The following is a 9,150-nucleotide window of genomic DNA, read 5'->3' on the forward strand; positions in this document are numbered from 1 at the left end:
GCGATTTGCAACTAGGACCGTAAAGGCAGCACCCGCCATGCTATAATGAAAAAGCTTGGAGAACTCTGCTTCCATAAAGGAGATTTTTGACATTTGCCCTTGCATGACCTTTATATACAAGTTTGACTGTATTTCCTCAGCAGTTGGTACAGTTTATCATTCTCTTTGTCAACGTTGAGCGCAAAATCTGTAGCTGCATCCCACAGTTCACTGACTGTGCAGCAGCTGTTTCTATGCATGTCATTCGAAGAGTGTTTGATTTCAGGCAACCTCGCCCGGTTGGCTGTTTCACCATAGAGAGCACCAATGTGCACCTGTCACATATATCAGGTGCGTCCTGTGTGGGCAGTAGGTGTTCGCTACACTGATGCTTGGTGGAACAAGTGAGGCTTTGAATCAGGGAAGAAGGAAGGGCATGAAGTTGATTATAGATGGGCATATATATACCTTGGCATAATATGTAGTATAATATTTTATATTACCTAATATAGTTTGGAGAAGTTCAAATTCCAAAAATAAATTTCTGTAGTGGCTGATTTATATCGCATATTATGAAGATTGCCCAATGATGACAGGCATATATAGAAACTGCAAATAACTGTATATAGAGACCCTACCGCAAGGTTCACCGCAAAACGGCATTTTACTGCAGGGTAATGCATGATTGAGTGATGATGGGTGTGGTCAGAGTGTGTAGATCTATCTGTGTGAACCCTGGCTTCATGGGCCGGGCAAATAATCGAGGTGAGTTCTAGGATGACTATTGATGGAATCTTCTGAAAGTATCTTCATTCTACTCAGAAAATAGCTTCATTCTAGTCGGAAAGCATTTCCATCTGTTACCGCTAAAAATGCTCATTAAAATGTAAATTATTGGTCCTCAATTAATAATTTATGCAAGCACCTTCTCTCTTGGTCTCATAGGAATGACAGGTTTGCATTGCTGCAAGGCTTTGAGAATGAGTTCTAATAAATCCTGGTAAAAAAAAACCGAGACACGTATTATATATATGGGGTAACGACATTGTCGCGTCTAATGTGTGGTAGATGTTTATTTAACCGTTGTTGCAAGGCTGTGAGGTAGGGTTCCCAGCTAAAGAGTTCAATAACATTCACTGCCGAGGAAAGCTTGAGTTTTAGGTACCTGGTATTGTTTTTTGTAGCCTGCATATCTGATGCACTGTTTAAGTTTACTGTCTATGCCCAACGTATGCTGTATGAAGCAGTCGTTAGGTATTAGCTCTGGGAACAGTCACGTTTCACAATGCGACTGCCACCCACATGCTATTACACTAATACGGGCGTATTCAACGACATATATAAACCGCTTTTTCAATTGCGAAATACACTTTCTAAGGGCTGTGAGAAGTGAGTGACAGCGTGAAGATTTAATCGCTGTTAAATCTACAGTGCGAGTTTATCCTGGCAGGAACCAGAACACGAGCACCTTGATCACCACTCCCCTGTTTGGAGGCGGAAAGTAGGCTATAGTGTTCCATTATTTGTCATGGATTGTAGTACTCCTATATGCGCACGTGAAAGCGTGGATGGTTGCGTTGTACAGTTCAGCGCTACAGTAACTATGCTGTAAAACCGTGCACAGGTGAATGCATACATGATGAATGATGATTGATTGACTGTGAGTGATTGCTTATGGAGTTCTGTATAATTTATTTAACACTAACATTGCACATGGAGGGAGTTTACAGGTGGCTCCACCTGTAGCTACGGTTGTGACTTGTGGCTGCGTTATAGGTGTTGAACAACAGTAGAGGGCGTTCATAGGCGGCAGGCCTGAATAAGCATCGAACAGAAATTAATTAAAAATACTCACACTGTTACTGCGCTTACACAACATACACTTTATTCATGTTAAATAACTACAGATTCATGCTCTATGCCCCGCTTGAAACTTTTGCCAGCTCTATGACGCGAATTTCTACAAAGTAGTCGGATCACATTTCAAAGACAAAAATAACCAACCGCTCTAGCTGTGGCTACGCCACCTGACGGAATGTCACGAATACACAACAAGACCAATTTTACTTCTAATGCTTTGGCTAGCGTCCACGAGGGATGCTAGGGACTTGCGTGCATAAGTGCGAATTAGTTGCACTCTAGTGGCGAATGTATGTGGCTGGGGGAAAAAAACTGCAGGAAAAAAGGGATTTTTCTAGAGACGATAGTGTGCAACGGTGGAACAATTTGTCGGACGCTTACTGGTTGCTAGCAACCTCCGTATAACGGTTCAGCACGCTCAAGGTTTATATTTGGTGCGTTTAGTAGTGCTGTCACAGCTTCTGAGTGACAAGCTTATAAATCCTGAGTCTTCCAACTACTCTCGGGTGTAAGCTGGTGGTCAGATTAGTGTCATTGCAGGAGGTGAAGCTACATGATTGTTTAATTGAAGTCATGTAGCTCACGCTTGACTCGGTCAAGTTGAGCTATTGCATGGCCGGCGTGGTCCGTCGTACGTTCCGTCCGGTCTGTCCGAATCCGTCCTGTGCAAAATTTGGATTTTCCGGTCAACGGATAATCAGGAACGTTTGACCCACATGCTTTTGAAAATTGGGGTGTTTAGTTTGATTACCTGCTATGCATACCATATGGAAGCGTACCTCATTTTGAAGCAAGCGCAGTCGACGCACTTTCGAGCCCGGCAAGTTTTTTGGCTAAAAATGAGGAATTGCATTATGTGTGTGTCAGGTTAAGCGGATTTTGCTCATTTTTGGTATGTGAATGAATAAGGGCTAGGGAGTTTTGGATATGCTAAAGAAAAAATATGCAAATGATGTAGTGTTTGGTGCAATCCTATATAGCAATATATAAACCAGCAGTCTGACTGCGCGGAGTGTCACACTCGTCTGCGTTCGTTTTACAGAGATTTCATTGACAATATCTTTAATCAAATATGGCATTTCCTCTCCACGTCTGGCGATAAACGTCTTATATTTAGAGAGTGGAAAGTGTTACAAATGTCGGAACGCAGCAGTTAAGCTATTTATTTCAAGGCCATCGCCTACAAAGCGGGGTATAGCGCATCTCGGGTCTCACAAATTGGTGGATTCATTTTGGCGTATTCGATAAAGTTGCTTAATTGCTGAATATACAGGTATGGCAACGTGTTCTTAATGTGACGTCGAGTGTTGCTCATTAAAACTGGACTCTTTCTTACTCTCACTCTTTGTGTCCTTTTTTGTGGTGAGCTACAGTGTCATTGACACTTTCATTTTTGTTTTGGGTTTTGCTGTTTTATCACTTGCTAATCATTCGCTAATGCATGGAATTGATCTATCCACCCGCCCCCTGGTGTAATTGATAGACAGCTCTGGCCATTTATTGTTGCGAGTAAACGTTCTAAAAACAATGCCCAGCAACCAAGTGCTGCGAAACGAAAACAAACTGTAAATTGACATGGCAACACCATCCAGACGAGGGTGGGTGGGGTGGGGGGGGGTGATATTTCGTTCAGCTTGACAAGTCGATTCTCCTTGACAATATTTCTCGTCATTACGTACTCTATGAAGGCCCGTGCATCTGTGAGACTAGCTGTCCATGTGTGATAGTTTCTTAGTCCTCTAGCGCTCATAGGGTCTATGTCCCCCAGGGTACTGCCGGAACGTACCCAGGGTACGGTCCGGTATACCGGAACGTACCCTGGTCACTATTTGATATGGTTAGGGTTAGGATTAGGGTTAGGGTTAGGGTTAGGGTTCGGGTTAGGGAGTAGGCGTAGGCGACTCCCTAGACTCGTTAGTGGAGTAGGCGAGGTACGGTCCGGCATATTAGATAGTACCAGGGTACGTTCCGGTATACCCCACCGTACCCAGGGTACGTTCCGGCAGTACCCCGGGGGACATAGACCCTCTCAGCTCCTCTAGCTATGCATGGTGTTTGCATATCATTAGCCGGTTACTGCTGCAGCGTGATTCCAAAACGGTGAAATCATAGTCTAAATATAGACTGACACCAAACACGTAGGTTGAACTTGAACGTTCAGCTGGGTAGCAGATTGAACGTTTATTTAAAATTCATGATCATATAATGTAAAGAGTTAAAATCATGGAAGACATTGATTATGTTACTAGCCTATAATGTGTTCGTGTATCAGCTAGGTTGGCACTATAGACTTGGGTTGTTGACAATTGATGTAAGGTACATTTAAATGGCCCCAATGTAAATAAGTGTACTTTTAACATGCGTTTTTTGTCTTTCAACCCTTGGTAATTATCTGGCTGCAGGTTTTACTTATGTACTTATTATTTCTTTGCAATGTACGCCTTGATAATTATCTAAATGAGCAATAAAAAACGTGACACCAACAACAATAATTTATAGACTCAGTCTGGTCTAAACAGGGCATCCACTGCCATACTAACAGCAGAAAAACTTGAAAAGTGAAAAAAAGCCCAGTCAGTGTGTATCTAGACGAACCACACATTCTATTGCTGTAAGGGTCAAAGGAAAGGCAAATGTTGTTTACTAAATAGGCAGCCCCCCCCCCCCAATTCTAGGTGCCACTGAGTCACCCCTGAAACGGGGTGAAGGTGAGGCCAAGGTTCATCTGTTTTAAACGGTGGTTGCCTTTGTTGTTGTTGTTGTACATGCAAGTTATTGGCTCGTAGCCAGAGCAGAGGGGCGATATCATATATCGAACGTACGGCACGAACACAATGTGTATCGATTGTTCGAATAAATTGTGCGGCGAGCATTGTTGTTCAAGTGTTCATCAGAGCCAGGCGTATTACTAGGAGGGAGTATTGATCGGTCAGTGTGGCGGGCGGCAGCTAGGGATGGACTGCAGACCTGTCGCTCACTGCAAACCGTCAGCACGCGCGGCTGTCGCGTGGCGGCAGTAGCAGTACGAGGGTTCATTCCTCCCTGGGGGTGTCTATATTCAAGCCGGTACGGGAGATTACGGTACCCATATATTTGCTAATAAATTGAATAATCGTGCGTCAATAAACTCAATTATTCACAGAGAGTATAGCTAAGACATGTGTGACGGTCTATAGTACTCGAGGAACTATATTCATTGCCAAATGATCTCCGACGTACCGACTGAATCCGTGTGGAATATGTCCAGACCTTTAATTGACGCACCCGTGACGATTAGTCAATATATGAAGTAATGCCAAATATCATGTCGTCTGTCGGGAGGCTGATTTAAGCCTATGCCGAAATCATGTCCCAATAATAAACATTCCTTTAAACGTAATCGATAGATCACCTTAGACAACATGTCTTAGCTATACTCTCTGCGAATATTAGAGTTATCATTGGCACACACGAGTTGGTCAACTATACTTAGCATAATATTCATGCGATCGTGACCGTAATCTCGCGTACCCACATGAAGATCGAGTGCACGCGCCCTGTCCTCCCTCAACCAACGCTTACATTGCATATGGGCGGCACTGGCCGATGAGGCCGATGGAGAGACGCGCGACGATGGGTTTCTTGACCCTGTGCTGTACAGGAGGAGTCGACCATGCTGGGGGAAGAGTAGGCTAGCCGCGTAACGCCCAGCCTCGAAATCTGTGCAGTTAGTAGTGATTTCTTTCCGCTTCGCACCTAAAACTGCATAGCTGCCCCCCGGCAGTGTGTGCCTATATTTACATCCAGCTCCAACTAAAGTTTCGTTGCCCCACGGAATGTACGAAGGCCGACTAGTTTTTTAGACGTTTTCACCCATCCGCAATTAAGGAGTTTTGCCCTTTCATTGCAAGGTTCTACCTGATGAACTTGCTAAAAAATAATAGAAGCTTCCAGTATAGAAGTAAGAAGTAGAGAGGATATACTAAACACCGGCGGCGCAGGCATCTTTGAGTGGTGCACATTGCGCGTACGCGCACGCGCTCTCACGCTCAGCATATTGCTGCGCTAACCGACGCGAGCATAAGTAGGCGCACACGCACGCGCCGCCTGCATCTCACGTCGCATTCGCCCGACGATCAGTAGTGGCTGCAGCGTGTTGGCTGCTGCTGTTTATAATACCGTTACATTAGCGGATGAGTGTCCGCACGAGACGTCTGGTGGCAGAGAGTTAATATAACGTGCGCACAGTGAGTGCGGAGGACGTAGCGGGTGTTGGTTGCCGGGCGGCTGTTATTGACGCTGTGGGGAGGTCCGTGTTCAGTGTACGGCGCGTGTGTGTGCTGGTGGTGGTGGCGTGAGACCATAGTGTGGCTGCATGGTAGACCGACCAGGCTCTACGACTGTTTCACGTCGTAGGAACGCTACGTAGTGAGAAGCGAGACGGTAACTTGTCGCTGGGTGGCTGGGTGAGTGTGTACAGGTGGCCACGATGTCTGACACGTGTACGTCACCTGAGGACGTGCGATCTCTCGCGAGGTCCTGCTCCGGACTTATGTTGTGGAAAGGATTAGACCAGTACATGGATGATGATGATCATTCCCCGACCAGGAGGTACGTGTGTGTTACCTACCTCACCTACCAACCACGTCCACTACCTCTATCTCAACCCATTCCCCACCTACCAACCACGCCCACTACCTCTATCTCAACACATTCCCCACCTACCAACCACGCCCACTACCTCTATCTCAACCCATTCCCCACCTACCAACCACGCCCACTACCTCTATCTCAACCCATTCCCCACCTACCAACCACTCACACTCCTTCACAACCCATTCACCCTATAACCACCCCACCTACCAACCACAATCTCTCCTTCCATCTCAGCCCATTCACTATATTATAACCATCCCACCTACCAACTACGCTCTCTCTCTCTCCCACAAACCATCCATTCTATAACCACCTCACCTACCAACTACGCTCCCTCTCACACAAACCATCCATTCACTATAACCACCCAACCTACCAACCACGCACGCTCTGTGAGCCTCTGTCCCTCACAACCCATCCATTCTATAACCACCCAACCTACCAACCATCCTCTCTCCACAAACCATCCGTTCTATAACCACCCAACCGACCAACCATGCTCTCTCCCTCACAACCCATCCATTCTATAACCACCCAACCTACCAATCATGCTCGCTTCTTCACAAACCATCCATTCTATAACCACCCAACCTACCAACATGCTCTCTCCACAAACCATCCATTCTATAACCACCCCACCTACCAGCCACGCTCCCTCTCTTCCAACCCGTTCACTGTATAACCACCCTACCATGGTAGCCTAAATGACTATCATTTTCATATCCCCATGCAACTGTCATATGCTGGACTAACAGAGAGTTTGTGATAATCATGCCCCTAGGTAGCCTTCAGTCCCTACGCTACCGACCAACCACATACACGACCTCGCATCACATTCACACTATAAAATTACCAAACATTTCACGCTCTTGCTTTGAGATGGAGTGACGACGGATGGACACCACTCAGTGGTTTTTAGCTCGCCTTGACATCGTCAAGATGAGCTATTGCCATGGGGTGTCGTCCGTCCGTCTTCAAACATTGGGCCTACGGTCCAACGATAATTCAGGAAAGCCGTTCTGAGCCCGACATGTTTCAAAATGGCCAGCAGGCAGTGTGTTATGCTCCTATGGAGAGGATTGACAACATCCTATTACGTTTATTTGTCTAATGGTTTTAAGCAACTGCTACAATCATTAATTATATACGCTGTAATATTGTGTTTTAGGATTCTTTATTACAGTAATTTGACCTGGAATATTTTATTGTTTTTATTTGCGGATATTCGAAAACCAAAATGGCCCGATCATTTTAGGCGTAGCACCATCTCTCGTCAAAGTTGTCAGACTTTCATATCTGAAAACATTTATTTTCCACAGTCAAAACTTATGCATATATCGATTATCAAGAGTATATAATGTGGAGATATGGCTATATAATGGTAGTTCTCCATATATCTGGCTGCTTTATATATCCCCCCTAGCCTCTTCTATCACACCCAAGGTGAGCTACAGTGTCATTGACATTTTCATTAACGCTTCTGTTGGGAAAAATAAAACGATGGAAATTAAGTTTGTGTGGCATCCAGTCGTGAATATAGAACATTATCACTGATATAATGAGGCTGTTAAAATCCAATAGCGTGCGAGTTTTGTCATATACTTACATCGCATTTAATTTTAATCTTGTGGAAACCCAGTAAGCCTTAGAGATCCAACAGATTATTAGAGTGTTCATACATATGATTACTGCATGATGAGTTTTGAGTTTTATGTCTTGGCGTATGGGAAAACGCGCCTGATGCAATAGCTTGTGTTATTTGATATGTCTTATGGCTGTCGGTTGTCTAAAGTTGTTCAAAAAACCGTACAAAAAGTCCCTTAGTATTTGTTCCTCGAGGACTCCGACAACATTGGCAGTAGTGGAAATAATTACCGTAAGCCGAAACATGAAATATATATATATAGTATATATATAATATATATATTATATATATATATATATATATATATATATACTGAGGGTGGTCAACAAGCAGGTTTTGTTTTGCAGGATATTCTCTGAGCCGTGTTTACTGGTTTTCTGTTTTCATTATTTTATTCAAAGGAGCATGAAATAGCAAGTTCTTGTTACTGATTGCATTCGCTCAGACTTCACCCCGCGGTGACCTTTCCAACATGTAGGAAGTAGAGCTAAGCTTTGATTTCTCGCTCCAGTAGAATTCCTTTAGACAGAAACGACAGCCCATCCTTCAAACCATAAAACAAACGAGTTCAATTTCATCGACAATTATTTTGGGATGATTTACGTTTTGAAACGACTAGTAATGTGACGATATTTTCTTCTTTAGAGAAACAGACGGTGTATATATATCTAAAGCACTGATTGATTGTATATTTAAGCGCAGTTATATGCTGTTAAAACATCTGGTATACATGCCACAGCTAATTATTCCACTACGGAGGCACGTGTATAACTCATAGACATCCCAGGATATATAACAGCACATATAGTATATATAGTACATATACTATATAATTATACACATATATAAGTGTATATATAGATACTAAACCTGCATAAATGGCCACTCAGCTCGTGAATTTCAGTGCGCGGTTTATTTTCATAGATTTTGAGCATAAACCTGCCATGCATGCGCACGCAGTCGCGGTTATTACTAAAATTAACTATGTTAAACATGTTATATTAAGTCCTTCGCTGTTCTCCGTGTGATGT

At 43.9% G+C, this 9,150-nt stretch overlaps 1 protein-coding gene across 1 annotated transcript in view; it reads left to right on the plus strand.

The window, feature by feature from the left end:
- LOC106809576 (cytosolic purine 5'-nucleotidase-like) overlaps positions 1 to 9,150 on the plus strand; it is a 54,558-nt gene that overhangs the window by 1,715 nt on the left and 43,693 nt on the right.

Source organism: Priapulus caudatus, unplaced genomic scaffold (assembly GCF_000485595.1).
Source record: "Priapulus caudatus unplaced genomic scaffold, Priapulus_caudatus-5.0.1 Scaffold365, whole genome shotgun sequence".
NCBI classification, from domain to species: Eukaryota; Metazoa; Priapulida; class Priapulimorpha; order Priapulimorphida; family Priapulidae; genus Priapulus; species Priapulus caudatus.